The sequence below is a fragment of the Zingiber officinale genome, chromosome 7A, assembly GCF_018446385.1.
Source record: "Zingiber officinale cultivar Zhangliang chromosome 7A, Zo_v1.1, whole genome shotgun sequence".
Taxonomy (NCBI): Eukaryota; Viridiplantae; Streptophyta; class Magnoliopsida; order Zingiberales; family Zingiberaceae; genus Zingiber; species Zingiber officinale.
This window is the reverse complement of record NC_055998.1, coordinates 12558418-12576828: the sequence shown is the minus strand read 5'-3', so window position 1 is coordinate 12576828 and position 18411 is coordinate 12558418. Positions and strand designations below refer to the sequence as shown.

General features: G+C 42.1%; 2 long non-coding RNA genes across 4 annotated transcripts; both read left to right on the top strand.

Moving 5' to 3' along the window:
- Positions 1-301: 301 nt before the first annotated feature.
- Positions 302-856, top strand: LOC121999923. 2 transcript variants are annotated; one of them, XR_006116839.1, is made up of 3 exons: positions 302-450; positions 560-700; positions 786-856. It is a non-coding gene; the product is annotated as an uncharacterized LOC121999923 (long non-coding RNA). The 2 variants fall into 2 exon arrangements; XR_006116838.1 differs by having other exon boundaries at positions 555-700.
- Positions 857-7197: 6341 nt separating this feature from the next.
- Positions 7198-7969, top strand: LOC121999922. 2 transcript variants are annotated; one of them, XR_006116837.1, is made up of 3 exons: positions 7198-7563; positions 7673-7813; positions 7899-7969. It is a non-coding gene; the product is annotated as an uncharacterized LOC121999922 (long non-coding RNA). The 2 variants fall into 2 exon arrangements; XR_006116836.1 differs by having other exon boundaries at positions 7200-7563; positions 7668-7813.
- The last annotated feature ends 10442 nt before the right edge of the window (positions 7970-18411 follow it).

Below are 18411 nucleotides of genomic sequence, written 5' to 3'. Positions count from 1 at the left end.
CACGGATAAAGCTTGTTTGGGATACCCATTTAACTAAGGAAATGTTTTATTTATAAATTCAAATTCGTTTCCTTTTCTCCCCCAAATCGCCGATCCACTTCTCTTCCCCGACCCTTCCTCTGTTCTCTCTCGCGGACGAACCGAACCCAGTGGACTTCCGGCAATCGTCGACGTCGACTGAGGCCTCGTCGCCGTAGCTTGCCAGAGATCGAAGAAGGGGGCCGGATCATCTTGATCTCCTCTTCTCCACCCTTCCCCAACGCCGACACCAAGGGAGATGATCGTCGGAATGAAGAGGCAATTAGGGCTCCGAGGCTAGCTCCGATTTCTTCTTCTCTGGATGTTCACTGATCTGTGCCCTAGCACGGTCTGCGTTTCCCCGATCGATGCCATTGGATCAAGCCAGATCCACCGATCGCCGGTGTAGAGAGGGAGTTAGGGCTTCAATGGGTAAGCAATCCGAACCTTATTCCTTCTAGTTCTTTGATTTGTGCCCTAGCTTCGAGTTTCATCCTCGATTCTTGCTTTTCCTCTTTGATCATCGGCGATCCTAGGTCAGGTCATGGATCGTTTGAGTGGATCTTGGATTCCTCTGCCGGAGCTAGGTCTTGGCAGACGCTGGCTAGTTGAGGGACAGTAGATTCAATACATTGCATTATGGATTGGATTAGGTGACACTTTCTGGAGGCAACCGATCGAGGTAATGCAGTGTTGATTCTTACTCTCTTTTCTTTGTTGTGATCTTGATGTCAAATTCAATTGTTTGCTGTAAATCCCTTGATCAGTACTTGGACTTTCTCTTCTTCACTGTGATTGAGGTCTCGGTTGAAGTGGAGAAGAATCCCAGCAGTCAATAGGTTCTGATCAGTGAGGTGTGCTCAAGATTTCAGCAAGGTTGAGTGCTGTGAACTTTCTTAGGTTCCAACAACAACTTCCCTAACTGACAGCAACATCTTGGGTGGTGATCTACTGGTGATCACCTTGGATTTGGGTAAGTTTTTGGAGGTCAATTGTTACCTTGTTTTAATGATACGAATTAGGGTTATATTTAGTTGGTTATGTGTAGATTTAGGTATGATTTGGATTACATGATTACTAGAGGTTGTAAGTAGTGGTTGATTGTGATTAGATTTGGTTGCTTAGATTAAACTAATGGAATGATTAGGGTTAAGACAATTAACCCTAGTCAACTATTGGATTTAATCTAAGTTTAGATTTCTAATCTAAATGGTGATTAGGGTTTTGCCCTAATTTAGTTTTGGAGATTTTATTTAGCTATTCATTTGGATTTAGCTAAATAAAATATATATATATTGTTTGACACAGGACTCTGATTCGAGATAGGCGTCTCGACTTCGGATGTGGATTGTACCTTCTATTTGAGGCGGGTACCCTTTGACTTATCTTTTGATACTGTCTTATGATATGTATAGTTTATATATAGTTGCTAGTGATAGGTGGTAGATTTATTTCTTCCCTGGTCTTAGCTAGTTGATACCTATCACATGCTTCATCTGTTAGTTGCCTTACTTCAGGATTGGATATTTACCTCTTGCCATGTATATATATGTTCATAGAGATGCATGTCTATAGTGCTCTACTCTACCGGATTAGTTGCTTTACATGTGGGATACATGCTCTTGGATTCATGATACTTACATCATTGTTATATGTGATATCTTTGAGTTTATGCTGTTTATATCATGGTTATATATATGCGTTTACCTTTTGGGCACCCGCATATATGGAGGAGGCTATGTTCAGGTATGACATACTGTAGCATCATGCACCATCCTGCATGATTGCATGCTGGGCGATTGACGACTCCATTATTGTTGAGCTCGTCGGCCAGCTACACACAACGTGACCACTGCATGGGTAGTGGCACGGCACCTGTGGTGTGTATGGCGGTTGCTCAGAGGCGCTCCGGTCCGCCATGGGTAGTGTGATGCAGTGGTAGCGGACAGGATCCCTCCCGTCATTGCGTCGGGAGTTGAGAGCGTTCGCCCCTCACTATGTTTGAGGTAGGAGGATAGGTGTACTCGACAGATCCCGCCCACTGGCCACTCATCGGGTAGTGACGACGAGTGCACGGTGTCACACCTACCTACTCGGTCTCGCCATCGCGTGTGAGACGACGACTAGCGTCAGGGGTGACCATGTCATATCGCATCATATGCACAGATTGCATTTATTGTGATTGTTGCATATTGGATGATGCACTTGGGTGACTGCATATGATTGACATGCATACAGGATACATGCGTATTTGTTCTGACTATCTTTATCTGTGTATGTCCACAGTCATTCGCCCAAGCCTCGCAGGTGAGTACAGTTTATTTCAGTTATGCATTTCTTATTATTCTTGCTATAAACTGTATTACATGCTTCTGGTTACTCATTACAGTTTATTCAGCTATGCATACCTGTTATATTGTTAGGAGACTGTACTGTAGGTCCTATGGTTTAGGAGACTGTACCTTAGGATATTACTGGTAGTTATATGTTGCTGTACATATCTATTGGATTACCTGCTGAGTTCTTTGAACTCACCCCGTTGTTACTATTTTTCAGGTTGAGGCCGTCAGGAGAGATTCCAGTCGCTTGCCCCATTATCGCGAGGATTTTCTTTGTCGGATTATATTTTGCTTTTGCATCTTATATACTTGTATTGTGGGTTTGTATTGTGGACTTTACATTGCACATTCGGGTTTGCTACTTTTGTTTTCCGCTGCGGTTGTATTTCCATTACTTCGTGGATTTGTTTCTTCGTTGTAGTGGAGTAGGCTGTTTACATATATCTTCGAGGTTCTATATCGTCTTTCTTTATTAAACTGCGTGGATTGATCATATATTATATCTGTGTGGAATGTTGATATAAACTGCGTGGTTTATTTCTTATTTGTATTGTATTATTCCGGCCGTGTGTGGCCGAGGTATAGAGATATATGTATACTGAGCTTCATATTGTCCGCCGTACAGGGGAGATGCTGCCGAAATTTCTTCGGACAGGGACTACCTGGGGCGTGACAATTTTTGGTATCAGAGCAGGTTACGTTACTTGCTAGGCATTCTGGATTTTCGAGATTTTATCTGATACCAATTTATTTGGTATCAGAGCAAAATTTTGCGATACCTACTTGTCGGGATTCGGATTTACGATACTTATTTTCGTGAGCATTTCTCGGTATTTTGGATTTGTACGGATTTTCGTCGACTTACTCATTTCGGAATTCCGAGGTATTTTGACGAGATTTTATTGGATCTATTTGGGGGCTATGCAGCGACAGGATATCTCCAGACGACAATAGGTAAATCAGGTAATTTTATAGTTTTCATACCTGTAGTGATATCTGTATAACATTTTTTTACATATATGATACGTGTTCTAGTACTTAAACGTGGTCGCACATGTATGAGGGCGATCGATTCTCTAGAGACAGAGTCTCCAGAGAGTTCTGTTAGGGTTGAGCCTGTCCGTCAGGGATAGACTCCTCAGGGTATTGTGACCACGTTAGACTGTCAGATCCTGACGGTTCCGACTTCAGAGGTACCTGTACCGCCAGTAGTACCTACAGGGTACTCGGCACCTTCTCTAGCCATGCCTACTACGTACTCGGTACCACCACGGACATCCGTGCTGGTTACTACATACTCGGTACCTGCACCAGCAGTACCCGGTACCGCCCATCGTACCTTTAGTCGTCCCTACTTATGCCTACTCTGTAGTTCCACTAGTGGTTCCTACCCTGTTTATGTGGCAGCACCAGTGGTACCTCTTCCAACCTATCCATCAGTACCACCCATAAGATCAACTCCAGTGATTCTGCCCAGTACCGCAGCGATATCTACGGATATGGTTGTGGCACGAGCGTGGATCCCAGCCTTGGCGGAGTTGGTGAAAAGCCAATTCACGCTATTTCGCGGGGAGACTGATCCGAGCGTGGCTCAATCTTGGATAGAGTCTATGGAGCGGACATTCTTTTACATGGCCTGCTCCGAGTGGGAGAAGGCTGAGCTGGCTGCTTACCACTTACGAGATGGGGCAGAGATCTGGTGGGACACACAGCGCTCGATCATAGGCGAGCAGCATGTTATATATACGAGATTTAGAGAGGCATTCGAGAGTCAGTGTTTTCCCCGGGCATATCAGATGACACGACGGTAGGATTTTCTAAGTCTTCGGCAGAATAATCGCTCAGTGATGGAGTATAATGTCGAATTTAATCGGTTGGCCAGATTCTGTCCTGAGTTAGTTGTCGAGGATAGATCTCGTATGCTTCAGTTTGTCCAGGGACTAGACGGGCATCTTCAGGTGAAGATTGCCGGTTTTGGTAGTTCATCATACATAGAGGCACTGGTAGAACTCTTATGATTGAGTTAGCTCATCAGAGAGTAAATGCGGACAAGAAAAGGAAGCAGACTGATCGGACTTCCGGACAAACCCAGCAGCCACAGATTTCGGGACAACAGCAGAGCAGTCGCACTCAGATAGGTCAGGGTACTTCTGGGTCAACTGGACGACCCCGGAAGTCAGGACGATCTTCATCTGGACGTTCCCGGTCTTCTAAGCAGAACCGGAAACAACCCACCGGTGACACTGCACTCGATGCGGATCCCGAGATCACATCACCTGTGCATGCACCTTGGGACAGTCAGTTTGCTATTATTGCAAACTGCCTGGGCACTTGAGCCGAAACTATTCGCTGAAGGCTCAGCATGTAGAGTCCGGAGTTTCTGTTCCGAGAGGACAGTTTAGTCAGTCCAGGAGATCCGCAGTTTCTTGGGCTTGGCTGGATATTACCGACGATTTGTTGAGGGTTTATCCAGCATTGCTATGCCGTTGACATGCCTGACCAGAAAAGGCGTGAAGTTCACATAGTCAGAGGCTTATGAGACCAGCTTCCAGGAGCTGAAGCAGAGATTAGTATCAGCACCAGTCTTGGTTTTACCTTCTGGTGATGACGGATTCGTACTTTACACAGACGCATCTCTTCAGGGCTTGGGCGCTGTTTTGATGCAGCACGGTAGGGTAGTCTCCTATGTTTCTCGTCAGTTGAAGGAGCATGAGAAGAACTACCCAGTACATGATTTAGAGTTAGCCGCTATTATCTTTGCTTTGAAGCTTTGGCGACATCATCTTTATGGTATTACTTTTGAGATTCTTACTGATCATAAGAGTCTCAAATATATTTTCACACAGAAGGAACTCAATCTCCGACAAAGGAGATGGATGGAGTTCCTGAAGAACTATGATTGTACTATTAGCTACCATCCGGGTAAAGCTAATGTGGTTGTTGATGCACTTAGTAGGAAGTCCAGAGGGACTTTAGTTTGTCACCGAGTTTTAGTCACGGACTTGATTCAGGGATTCTCCGAGTTGGGCCTTGAGGAGCAGGGACGGACAGAGCAGGGTATTCTTGTTACCATGATTGCTCAGTCGTCGATCAGGATGAGGATTCGAGAGGCCCAGGCCGGAGATCAGCATTTACAGTTCATTAGCAGCCAGATAGCTTCCGGACAGCAGACTGAGTTTACACGAGACGATGAGGGGATTGTTTATTTCCGAGGCATATTATGTGTACCTCAGTCTCACCCGGTCATGGAGGAGTTACTTCAGGAGGCTCACCGTTCTAGATTTGCTATCCACCCAGGTGGGACCCGTATGTATCGTGATTTGAGGCGTTCCTATTGGTGGAACGGTATGAAGAAAGACATCGCGGAGTTTGTAGCCAGATGTCTTGTCTGTCAGCAGGTGAAGGCTGAGCACCAGAGACCTGCTGGATTACTTCAGAGGATCCCTATTCCAGAGTGAAAGTGGGATCACATTACTATGGATTTCGTGGTGGGTTTGCCTAGGACTCGACGAGGTCATGATGCGATTTGGGTAATCGTTGACCGATTAACCAAATCCGCACACTTTTTAGCGATCCGGAAGACTGATTCTCTGGATCGATTAGCTGAGTTATACTGTCGAGAGATTATCAGATTGCATCGAGTTCCGTTGAGCATCATATCTGATAGAGACCCACGGTTCACGTCCCGATTCTGGCAGAGTCTGCAGCAGGCCTTGGGCACACAGCTTCGTTTCAGTACGGCATTCCATCCGCAGACAGATGGACAGTCAGAGCGGACTATTCAGACATTGGAGGACTTGCTGAGATCTTGTGTCATGGACTTCGGAGGCAGTTGGGAGGACCACCTGCCATTAGTGGAGTTCGCCTACAACAACAGCTATCATTCGGCTATCCAGATGGCACCGTTTGATGCGTTGTATGGTAGGCCTTGTCGGACACCCATCCTCTGGGAAGAGGTTGGGGAGGCTCAGTTGCTAGGACCTCAGAGAGCCCAGCAGGATGCGGAGTTGGTTCGTACTATCAGACGAAGGATGTCAGAGGCTCAGGACCGTCAGAAAAGTTATGCTGATCAGAGACGGAGACCCCTGGAGTTCTCCATTGGTGATCATGTATTTCTTAGAGGCGTCAGGGGTGAAGAGATTTGGTCTTCGAGGTAAGTTAGCTCCGCGATATATCGGGCCTTTCCAGATCTTGGAGAGGATTGGAGCAGTAGCTTATCGTCTAGCGCTACCACCATCTCTGGCTGGCATTCACAATGTATTCCATGTATCTATGCTGAGGAGATACGTATCCGATCCGGCACATGTTCTGTCAGATATATCTGTTCCTATTCAGCCTGATGTTACTTACGAGGAGGTTCCGGTGCGGATTCTGGACCACAGAGAGCGTCAGCTACGGAACAAGACTGTCTGGCTAGTTAAAGTCGGATGGCAGCATCATTCTGACGAGGAGGCTACTTGGGAGCTGAAGGATACGGTCCGAGCTCGATACCCTCATCTTTTTACTTGAGGTATGTGGGTTAGAGTTTTTTTCAGCATTTATACTGTTTTAGTTATATCTAGTGTTAGCTGCTGGTTATAGCGAAATTTGGGGACCAAATTTTTATTAGTAGGGGAGGATGTGAGATCTCGAAAAAAAATTTAATTAATAGGGTTATTTGAGAAATAGCCTTATAGAATTTTTCCGGAATTTTTAGTAATTTTCTGGGAATTTTTCGGAGTTCGTACGACGGATTTTGAGGGGATCAAATTCTGGACACGGATAAAGCTTGTTTGGGATACCCATTTAACTAAGGAAATGTTTTATTTATAAATTCAAATTCGTTTCCTTTTCTCCCCCAAATCGCCGATCCACTTCTCTTCCCCGACCCTTCCTCTGTTCTCTCTCGCGGACGAACCGAACCCAGTGGACTTCCGGCAATCGTCGACGTCGACTGAGGCCTCGTCGCCGTAGCTTGCCAGAGATCGAAGAAGGGGGCCGGATCATCTTGATCTCCTCTTCTCCACCCTTCCCCAACGCCGACACCAAGGGAGATGATCGCCGGAATGAAGAGGCAATTAGGGCTCCGAGGCTAGCTCCGATTTCTTCTTCTCTGGATGTTCACTGATCTGTGCCCTAGCACGGTCTGCGTTTCCCCGATCGATGCCATTGGATCAAGCCAGATCCACCGATCGCCGGTGTAGAGAGGGAGTTAGGGCTTCAATGGGTAAGCAATCCGAACCTTATTCCTTCTAGTTCTTTGATTTGTGCCCTAGCTTCGAGTTTCATCCTCGATTCTTGCTTTTCCTCTTTGATCATCGGCGATCCTAGGTCAGGTCATGGATCGTTTGAGTGGATCTTGGATTCCTCTGCCGGAGCTAGGTCTTGGCAGACGCTGGCTAGTTGAGGGACAGTAGATTCAATACATTGCATTATGGATTGGATTAGGTGACACTTTCTGGAGGCAACCGATCGAGGTAATGCAGTGTTGATTCTTACTCTCTTTTCTTTGTTGTGATCTTGATGTCAAATTCAATTGTTTGCTGTAAATCCCTTGATCAGTACTTGGACTTTCTCTTCTTCACTGTGATTGAGGTCTCGGTTGAAGTGGAGAAGAATCCCAGCAGTCAATAGGTTCTGATCAGTGAGGTGTGCTCAAGATTTCAGCAAGGTTGAGTGCTGTGAACTTTCTTAGGTTCCAACAACAACTTCCCTAACTGACAGCAACATCTTGGGTGGTGATCTACTGGTGATCACCTTGGATTTGGGTAAGTTTTTGGAGGTCAATTGTCACCTTGTTTTAATGATACGAATTAGGGTTATATTTAGTTGGTTATGTGTAGATTTAGGTATGATTTGGATTACATGATTACTAGAGGTTGTAAGTAGTGGTTGATTGTGATTAGATTTGGTTGCTTAGATTAAACTAATGGAATGATTAGGGTTAAGACAATTAACCCTAGTCAACTATTGGATTTAATCTAAGTTTAGATTTCTAATCTAAATGGTGATTAGGGTTTTGCCCTAATTTAGTTTTGGAGATTTTATTTAGCTATTCATTTGGATTTAGCTAAATAAAATATATATATATTGTTTGACACAGGACTCTGATTCGAGATAGGCGTCTCGACTTCGGATGTGGATTATACCTTCTATTTGAGGCGGGTACCCTTTGACTTATCTTTTGATACTGTCTTATGATATGTATAGTTTATATATAGTTGCTAGTGATAGGTGGTAGATTTATTTCTTCCCTGGTCTTAGCTAGTTGATACCTATCACATGCTTCATCTGTTAGTTGCCTTACTTCAGGATTGGATATTTACCTCTTGCCATGTATATATATGTTCATAGAGATGCATGTCTATAGTGCTCTACTCTACCGGATTAGTTGCTTTACATGTGGGATACATGCTCTTGGATTCATGATACTTACATCATTGTTATATGTGATATCTTTGAGTTTATGCTGTTTATATCATGGTTATATATATGCGTTTACCTTTTGGGCACCCGCATATATGGAGGAGGCTATGTTCAGGTATGACATACTGTAGCATCATGCACCATCCTGCATGATTGCATGCTGGGCGATTGACGACTCCATTATTGTTGAGCTCGTCGGCCGACTACACGGGCCTGCACACAACGTGACCACTGCATGGGTAGTGGCACAGCACCAGTGGTGTGTAGGTTGCTCTGTGGCGCTCCGCTGGGCCGCTCATGGGTAGTGTGATGACAGCGTGGTAGCGGACGGGATCCCTCCCCTCATTGCGTCCGGGAGTTGAGAGCTACGCTCCCTCACTATGTTTGAGGTAGGAGGATAGGTGTACTCCGACAGCATCCCGTCCACTCGGTCACTCATCGGGGGTAGTGACGACAGAGTGCACGGTGTCACAGCCCTACCTACTCGGTCTCGCCATCGCGTGTGAGACTACCGACTAGCGTCGGGGTGACCATGTCATATCGCATCATATGCACAGATTGCATTTATTGTGATTGTTGCATATTGGATGATGCACTTGGGTGACTGCATATGATTGACATGCATACAGGATACATGCGTATTTGTTCCGACTATCTTTATCTGTGTATGTCCACAGTCATTCGCCTAAGCCTCGCAGGTGAGTACAGTTTATTTCAGTATTGCTTTCTTATTATTCTTGCTATAAACTGTATTACATGCTTTTGTTACTCATTACAGTTTATTCATTATGCATACTGTTATATTGTTAGGAGACTGTACTATAGATGGTTGTTAGGAGACTGTATTAGGATATTACTGGTAGTTATATGTTGCTGTACATATCTATTGGATTACCTGCTGAGTTCTTGAACTCACCCCGTTGTTACTATTTTTCAGGTTGAGGCCGTCAGGAGAGATTCCAGTCGCTTGCCCCATTATCGCGAGGATTTTCTTTGTCGGATTATATTTTGCTTTTGCATCTTATATACTTGTATTGTGGGTTTGTATTGTGGACTTTACATTGCACATTCGGGTTTGCTACTTTTGTTTTCCGCTGCGGTTGTATTTCCATTACTTCGTGGATTTGTTTCTTCGTTGTAGTGGAGTAGGCTGTTTACATATATCTTCGAGGTTCTATATCGTCTTTCTTTATTAAACTGCGTGGATTGATCATATATTATATCTGTGTGGAATGTTGATATAAACTGCGTGGTTTATTTCTTATTTGTATTGTATTATTCCGGCCGTGTGTGGCCGAGGTATAGAGATATATGTATACTGAGCTTCATATTGTCCGCCGTACAGGGGAGATGCTGCCGAAATTTCTTCGGACAGGGACTACCTGGGGCGTGACACTAAGTCCATTAATAAGATTATGCCCCTTACGTTGGGGAAGATCACACGCTCTTAATTAACTTCCTATAGTCATCCAAAAATGGAAGTCTGTTCTAGTGATCCACAAACAAGCTCATCCGTTATGGAGGAAGGCACTCAGAGCCAACGCGCAAGCTTGTTTGCATCACTTACAAACCAGTAATGGAGACCATGGGATTTATTTAAAAATCTCTCTCCCACTTAGTTATTTATAAACGAGGAATTTTAACTATGCTAGCCTACTAGTCATGTATACTAACATGCACACATAGCACAATATAAAAGCAATAAATAGAAATTTTAATTTTCAACTATTATAGCTTTTATCTATAGTTGTCCTCCGTGTGTTGTCATCCCAAGCTGCTGCCATATTTGGCCACCGCCACCGGGTCTAGCTGTCGCATCCATCTTGCTCCTAGTTCCGCTGCGCCTCTGGTCCTTAGAAGGTTCCACGCTTTGCAAGATTTGATCCGCGACATAAATAGAATTTTACATTTTGATCCTATATTCCATAAAAGGAATGTACATGTATCTAGATCAAAAATAAAATCCTAATAAAACTAAATACAGCTCCTGCTGTATTTTTAATACAATCATGCACACACATATAAATGCCCTTGACATGTCCAAAGGTCCAATCACACACATAATAACTAAAAGCCATAATAGTTGGATCCTGCATCCACAAAGTTAGCACATCCTACTATTAACCTGCCTAAATTATGTATGACATGTGCATAATTAACCTAATACCAAATACACAGAGGCAAAACCCTAGCTCTGATACCAATTGTTGGTTGCTACTCAGAAAGCCTAGAGGTTCCACTGTACAAAAATTTTGTACAAAAGTCTGAACCTTTTCCTAGCTACCATGTGTTCTTTTAAATTAAATTTTGGATCGCCTGCGGAACTTAACATGTTTGATCCAAAACTTAATCTATTTGTTCTTTTAGGTTTTGACTTGGATCTCCTGCGGAACTTAACACGTTCGACCCAAATCACCTTAAGTTATTAATTCCATTAAATATTAATTTCCATAATCGGTTCCCAGTACTGACATGGCGAGGCACATGACCTTCTTGGATATTGGAGCAACCACCACCAACTAGACAAAACCTTTTATAGAAATCTAATATTTAATTTCCTAAAATAACTTTAGGTTAACCGAAAAGAACAATCAAATCACAAGAAAAAAATAAAACAAAAGAACACAACTTTGAAAAACATATTCGAAATACTAGAACATAAGCATCTTGTATTTGGTATTATTTCCATAAATAACTAGTATGATGCGGAAAAGGAAAAACTACTAGTTATACATTCTAGAAAGACCTCTTGATCTTCTACCGTATTCCTCTTCTAACCTCGGACGTTGTGTGGGCAACGATCTTCCGAGATGAGAAACCACCAACCACCTTCTTCTCCTCCTAGCTAGGTTCGGGCAACAATAAGGAAGCTTCACCAAGGAAGAAGATCAAAACACCAACCAAGCTCCAAGAGATGCTACCTTTCTCTCCTTCTTCTTCTTCTTCTCCAAGTAGTATCCGGCCACCACAAGAGCTCCAAGGGGAGAGAGAGGTTCGGCCACCACAAGAGGAAGAGAGGGAGAGGATGATAATGGCCGGCCACACCAAGGAACAAAAGAGGGAGAGAAATAATAGAGGTTGTCACCTTGAAGGCACCCTCACCCCTTCTTTTATATTCCTTGGCCTAGGCAAATTAGGAAATTTAATTACAATAAAATTTCCTTAATTTCCTTGACATGATTTAATTAGAAAAATAAAATAAAATTTCCCCAATTAAACTATATTGGCCGGCCACATCAAAAGGAAGTAAATTAGACAAGTTTTAATCAACAAATTAAAACTTCCTAATTTGTTTCCAAAAATTTTAAAATTAAAATTTCTCTTCAAAAATCTCTTCAAGGTTGATAAAAAGAAATTTCTATAATTTTAATTTTACAACATGTGAATAATTTTTAAAGAAAAAATAAAATATCTCACCAATCTACAAATAAGGAAAGAGATCTAATCTCTTTCTTTAATCTTTTGTAGATCTTTTATAAGAGAGATATTTTAATTTTAATTTTCTTTAATAAATTATATCTTCCACATAATAAAAATTAAAATTAAAATTCTTTTTAATTTAATTATGGCCGGCCCTACTAGCTTGGGTTCAAGCTAGGGCCGGCCACCCTAAACCCATGCTTAGGTCGGCCCTAGCTTGGTTCCCAAGCTAGCTTGGTCGGCCCCCTTTAGGTGGATATAGAAGGTGGGTATAGGTGGGTATAGTACTCTATAAATAAGAGGCTACGATAGGGACCGAGAGGAGGAATTGGTTCTGGTCTCCCGATAAAATTAAGCATCCCGTGTTCGCCCCGAACACACAACTTAATTTTATCAATAATAATTCATTCCACTAGAGAACTATTATTAAACTACCGCATCAATCCCAAATTACATGTAGCGACCACCCTTCTTACTACTACTACTACTCTCTAAGAGTGACCGTTACTTAACTACTAACTCTACTTAACCGGTACGCTACTTAACTACGAGAAATCCCTACCGAAAAATTTCGGCAGAATCTCCCCTGTACCGGTGACCAAATCAGCAATACAAACAAATAATAAACCATCAGCCACATGCGGCTGGTATAAATACTTCACAACCACGCAGTAATAATATCACAATAACTAAAAGGAAACTATTCTAGCAATAGTAAACAAATAGAACTCCAACGATAAGACATACCAAACTACAAGTGCGGAATAAACTCAATTACAATCTCAACTTCATCATAGCATTAAAAGAGAACTAAAATAACTAAACAGAAAAGTCTTGGCAATCTGCCAGCTCATTCTGGATCTCTCCATAGTCCAGCCATCACACACCTTCATCACCACCACCTTGTCGCCTTCCTTGCTAAATCTTTTCCTTTCCTTTATTTGCAGTAGGAGGAAGTGTAGTCTATAAGCATAAAGCTTAGTGAGCGCTATCTACTCACAAAAACTCGAAATGCATGTATATAAATAAAAACATGCTAAAACTGAATGCAAACATGTAAAACTACTCATGCTCATATATAGCAAAGGAATCATGCTAACTGAAATACTAAACATGTATAATTAATCATGCTCATAAACCAATAAAAGAATTATACTAACTGAAATACTAAACATGTAAAACTACTAAACATGTAAAACTACTAAACATGTAAAACTACTAAACATGCTGAATAATCTAGTAGCAAGAAACAAATAAAACTATTACTGCATGCTTCAAATAACAAGAAACTAAACTTTCTAATTCTAAACATATTTGAAGCTTGTTTCATTTGTTTCAAAATTTATACTTTAATACTTCAAAATAATAATAAACTTCTTTTGGGCCCGGCATTGTACCACTTTGCGCGCATTCTTAATAAGAATCGAGGTAGCTAATCCCGAAACTACTAAGATACTTCTAGGCCTTGTGCCTAGGGGCAACTTGGAGTCCATCCCTTGGACCTTGTGTCCGGTACATGCCCTTTAAAAGTAAAATACTTTTTATCTTAATTACTTCTTCTTTAAATGCCTTGGCATTTTAATAGACACCTTGTGTGCCAAAAATCCCTAAAATCTTGACTTTGGGATTTACTTAAGGCCTTGACCTTTCTCTCTCTTTCTTTTTCTTTCTTTTACTTGTTAATACTTCTAAAAGTATTTAATAGGATTCTCATTTTCCACTAGAATACATGGCTGTTCATGCATATTAAAATAGTAAATGAAAACAACTTTGAGCTTACTAATCATGCTATAAAATAGAGCAAAAGAAAGCAACTTTGAACTTACTAATCCTGCTATAAAATAGAGCAAAAGAAAGCTAACTTGGACTTTCTAAACATGCTGTAAAATAGAGAAAAAGAAAGCTAACTTGGACTTTCTAAACATGCTGTAAAATAGAGCAAAAGAAAGCTAACTTTGAGTTTCCTATACATGCTGTAAAATAGGGAAAGAAAAATGCAACTTCCAGCTACATTAATCCTAGCTAATGCAAGCCACATAAGCTAAACTAAACCTGCCATACTTCTTCTACTTATATAGGTTATTCCTGTCCGAAGAAATAAACCTGTCCAATCTGAAAAGCTATTCATGCTAATTGAACAGCAAAGAGAGGAATTGAGCAGCAATGTTAAATACACAGCTACTCATGCTAATTGAATGGCAAGGAACTAACACTGCATGTGTTATAATTGAACTATATGTTAAATACACAGTTACTCATGCTAATTAGAGGGTTGTTCGGCTGTTATAATTGAACTATTGAAGCATGTCTAACACATGAACTATATGCTAGAATTAGAGGGCTGTTACTGCTAGTTAATTGTGAAGGAACATCTAACTACAATGCTAATCATACTAACATAATAAGAATATATTCACGCTTGTTAAACTAGCAAACTTCTTAAACTATCTACTCAGAATAAGGGGATGTTCATGTATGGTAATTAGCAAGGAGAAATCATAAGAAATCAAGTTTGCTAAACTGAAGCATAATAAACTAAGCTGCTGAGTTGAAACCTAGTAATCCAAGCTTGCCGAATTGAAACCTAACTATTTGCCAAACCCAATGAAATCCTATCCGATCAAAACCCCCCTCTTCCTTCTTTGATTCACGGCAGCAAGCATAACCCACCGGCTGCACACAATGACCCGAAAGCAGAGAAAGCAAGAAAGAAAGGCTCCAGCATAAACTCTTATTCGACACAGTAAAATCCGAAAGCAAGGAAAGCAAATCGAAGCTCGGAGCAACTCCTACTGCAGGTGAGAAGCAACTCACCGACGATTCTTGGACTTACAACCGGAGAAGGAGGGATCTAGGGTTCGGGTAACTCAAATTCTAGCGGCTCCTTGCATCCTCCGTGCTCCCTTCGACGAGGGTTCGTGAAGACGGGAAGAACCTCTTGGATCAAACCCTTGACCGGCCACCGAGACGAAACCCTAGCTTCGTTCTTCAATTCCGCCCGAGAGGAGTCGGCGCCGCGCAGCGTGAGGAAGAGAAAGGATTTTGAGAGAAGTTGTTGATTTTCTGAAAATCCAAAACCTAATCCCCTTTCTTATATTCGGGTTTAATCAAAACTATACCTTAAATATAATCCGTTCTTTCCTTAATTAACAAAACTCACCGGCACAGTTGGTTAACCGATTTTTAACCGAAACAAGAGGTCTCGGCTTCAATCCCTCAGCCGCGCATTTTTTCCAATTAATTCACTAATCATTAACTATGCTATAAACTTAATTCTCACCATATAAGGTTAACAAAATCGTGTAGCTCAGCTGGTTGGGCCAGTTTTATTTGGGTCAGTCCGACCCGAGATCGTGGGTTCGAATCTCACCTTCAACATTTTTTTTTAAAACTTCTTTCTTTTTGTAACCCTACTAAACGACCTCTAAAAATTACGTAAAAATACTCTAAAAATTCCTAAAAATCTCTAGAATATTTTAAAAGTATCTCCAAATATTTTTATGGACTTTTAGAACTTGAAATAGGGAAAATTGGGTCATTACAATTCCTCATACCTTATAAAAAGTTCGTCCTCGAACTTAGAATAGTTCTGGATATTTCTGTCTCATACTGTCCTCCCGCTCCCAAGTGACTTCCTCGTGCTTCTGGTTCTGCCAGACGACCTTCACTAGTGGTACTTCTTTGCTTCTTAGTCTCTTGACTGCTCTGTCCACTATCTGTGTAGGTCTACTCTCATATCTAAGATCCTCTTGGATCTGCACTGACTGAGGCTCAAACACTTGGCTAGGGTCGTGGAGGTACTTCTTTAACATGGAGACATGAAACACATTGTGTATTGCTGACATGTCTCGTGGTAAATCCAGCTTGTAAACTACTTTCCCAATCCTTTCTGTGATCAGGTAAGGTCCTACATAACGAGGACTTAATTTGCCTTTCTTGTCAAATCTCATTACTCCCTTCATAGGAGCGACCTTGAGAAACACTGAATCCCCTACTTGGAACTCAAGTGGCCTACGGCGTGTGTCAGCATAACTCTTCTGTCTACTCTGGGCAGTCTCAATCCTCTGTCTGATCTTCTGGATAGCCTGAGTAGTCTCATCTATCAGTTCTGTCTGAATGCCTAGTTCTACTTCCATTTCTTTTCTCAGCTCTTCATCATTGGGAACACAAAGGCGACTCCCCTGATAAAGAATTCCACTGTCTGATACTCGAAACTCCGAATTTCCTTCTTCTTGTATCCCTTGCTTGATCTTTTGGATATCAGGATCTTCACTTTGCTTTCTCTGTATATCCTCAAGCAGGGTTGACTCTAAGGTCAATGCAGAGAGTTGCCCATAAAAAATTTCCATACCAAAATATGACGACTCCTTCTGCAGTGGTAGGGCTAATGATGATAAAGACATCAAGGATGCACTGGACTTTCTGCTTAGTGCATCTGCCACTTTGTTAGCTTTGCCTGGATGGTAGAGGATTTCACAGTCATAATCTTTGACCAACTCTAGCCACCTACGCTGTCTCATGTTTAAGTCCTTCTGAGTGAAGAAGTACTTAAGACTCTGATGGTCTGTGAAGATTCTGCACTGGACTCCATACAGGTAATGTCGCCAGAGTTTCAGTGCAAAGACCACAGCTGCCAGCTCAAGATCATGAGTAGGGTAGTTCTTCTCATAATCTTTGAGTTGTCTGGAAGCATAAATTATAACTTTTTCTTCTTGCATGAGTACAGCTCCTAGGCCCATCTTGGAAGCATCACTGTAGATGTCAAAACTCTTGTCACTTTCTGGAACAGTCAGAATGGGAGCACTAGTCAGTCTCTTTTTCAGCTCTTGGAAACTCTGCTCACATTTGTCTGACCATTCAAACTTCTTGTTCTTTCTAGTCAGGGTTATAAGTGGAGAGGCTATTCTGGAAAAGTCTTCCACGAATTTCCTATAGTACCCAGCTAAACCAAGGAAGCTTCTGATCTCCCTAGCATTCTTAGGTCTCTTCCACTTGTTAACCGCTTCTACTTTGGCCGGATCTACTTGAATGCCTTCTCTAGAAACGATGTGACCTAGAAATGCCACCTGCTCCAACCAGAATTCACACTTTGAGAATTTAGCATAGAGCTGCTTTTGCTGAAGGGTCTGCAGAACTATTCTCAAGTGCGTGTCATGCTCATCTGGGGTTCTGGAATAGATTAGAATGTCGTCGATGAACACAATGACAAATTTGTCAAGGTATTCTCTGAACACTCTGTTCATCAGGTCCATGAAAACCGCTGGTGCATTAGTCACACCAAAAGGCATGACTACAAACTCGTAGTGTCCAGATCTGGTCCTGGAAACTGTTCTGGGTGTATCACTTTCTTTCACTTCCAACTGATGATACCCAGAGCACAGGTCTATTTTAGAGAACACTATTGTCCTTTTTAGCTGATCATATAGATCATCTATTCTGGAATGAGGGTACATGTCCCTAACTGCTACTTTGCTCAGCGCTCTAAAATCTATGTACATTAGCATGGATCCGTCTTTCTTCTTAACGAACAACTCTGGAGTTTCCCGGGGTAAATGACTAGGGCGGATGAAACCCTTGTCAAGTAACTCCTGAAATTGTTCTTATAGTTCCTTCAGCTCTGCTGGAGACATTCGGTACGGAGCTTTTGAAATTGACTCCACTTCTCTGTTGGGAGGTAGTCCAGGTAGCATTTCTGGAAATACCTTTGGATACTCACAGACCACCTAAACATCTTCCTGCTTGGGTCTTTCTTGTTCTTCTGTACTCCAGTTCTGATTACTTGACTGGTATCTCTGTTTCCCCACTGTCTTGTCTTCTATCTTGACTGGCTTGTGTTGCGCCCATTGTGCTTTGATGTTGTGCAGATAGTGCTCACTAATACCCTGCTGACCAGCTCTTCACCAATCTGTGGTCGGTGAGTTTCACTACTCACATTAGGTGTTATTTCTGGTCTCAGCATTAGGAGCATCAGTCTGACTTGTTCTTTCACTGTACTTACTAACTCTAGGAAAAGGTGAGCTAGCCTGTTAAATCTTTTAACCGCTTCTTCTACTGGTAGGTCACCTGGTCTAAATTCTATAAACTCCTCATAATGTTTATTGGTGATCCGTTGGTGGAAGAACTCTTAGTAAAACTCTATCTCAAAGTCAACCCAGTTCATCTGGTTGACTGCTCTCTTACTCTTAACTCGCTCCCACTACATACAAGCATCTCCAGATAGGCAGAAAGA